General features: G+C 32.2%; 1 protein-coding gene across 1 annotated transcript in view; it reads left to right on the forward strand.

Moving 5' to 3' along the window:
• LOC106879775 (centrosomal protein of 72 kDa) overlaps window positions 1-1,530 on the forward strand; it is a 50,016-nt gene that overhangs the window by 13,689 nt on the left and 34,797 nt on the right. The window lies entirely within an intron of this gene.

Genomic DNA, 1,530 nt, shown 5'->3' on the forward strand with positions numbered 1-1,530 from the left:
AGATAACCAAAAAGTACCATTTTTTTTTTCTATCTTCTACTTGTTTCAGTCATTAGACTGCAGCCATGCTGGGGCACCACCAGGAACAATTTAAAGCCTGGTGCTTACTATGTTGTTCTCTCTTGCAGAACCACTAAGTTATGGGAATGTAAAAAAAAAAAGGGACTAAAAGTGTGTGTGTGTACAATGGGCTTCTTTCAGTTTCCATCTACCTAATCCACTCACAAAGCTTTGATCAGCCAAGTGTGTGCATCTAGTCATCTAATGAATCTTGGATGGAGAATCTTTAGAATGTCTTAGAAATCTCCACTGTGCCGCTAATAGATTGGATTTGGAGAATCCGTATTAGTTTCTTTTGTCCTTTCTTCAAAAAAACCTTGTATTTCTAAGTTTTTGTGTAAATTTGTATGTATGTATGTGTGTGGGTGTGTGAGCAAATATTTTCAACCTGCAGGTGAGCAATATTACAAACAGTGATTTCATAGTTTTTAGCCATGCTACAAACGGCGATGTCACCCTTAGTGGTTTGGCTGCAATTGGTAACGTTTGTTGATATTTCCTGCTAAAATCTTCTATTAGCTTTGGGCTTTCAAATTCTTCTGGAGTTAGATTAGAGTTTCCTTTCTTAAAAAGAACTTGTAAGAATTGACAACAGGAGCATCCAGCCATTAAAATCTTAATACAAGTACCTTCTTGTCTAACCTTGACTATCATAGAAGAACAAATATGTTAAATGAACGAATGACAGTCGATATTCTGTTATGTCATTTTCTGGTTGAAATATGTTGACTTGTTTTAAACCAAATATCTCACCTGATACTCTTTCACCAGAAACATGGCTTTTGTTTAAATATTTACATACACATAAATATGTGAAACATTTCAGCATTGCTAGTGAATGTATTTTAGATGTTGTGGAACAAAGGAAGAAAATGATGTCATCACAAACATATTTTCAGAAATTTCATCAGAAACATCATGACAAACTGTAACATTTCTAACCAAAACACTAGCAAAATACATATTTGTTTTTTAGCACAACGTCACTGTTTCGATAATAAATATAAATTATATATTGAGTATATATCATATATATATATATATAAAATTAACAGAATGAGATAAAAAATCCAAGGGTGTGTATAGTTTCCAGAACATTTATAAAGAGAAAGTCTTACAGCTGTTTCCGGGATATTTTATATATCCCTTCATCAGAGGCAGTGTGAGAAAATGTTTAAGTAAATAGTTATTATAGAGAATATATGAAATACAGAGTGAAGTGGAGGAATGAAAACAGACGTGAGATACGTAAGGATATTGTATGTGCAGTTCCATTATTTAAGCAGAATGGTGTATATATAAGTTTCCTGTACCTTTTGATGTGAATACCTCTTATACCCTATATATATATATATGTCTATATATATATATGTATATATATATATATGTATATATCAAAAAGATGTGTTATAATGCTGTTCCACATATACAAAAACCGCAATACCAACTATCCAACATACCTCCATCATC

This window comes from Octopus bimaculoides, chromosome 3, assembly GCF_001194135.2.
Source record: "Octopus bimaculoides isolate UCB-OBI-ISO-001 chromosome 3, ASM119413v2, whole genome shotgun sequence".
Taxonomy (NCBI): Eukaryota; Metazoa; Mollusca; class Cephalopoda; order Octopoda; family Octopodidae; genus Octopus; species Octopus bimaculoides.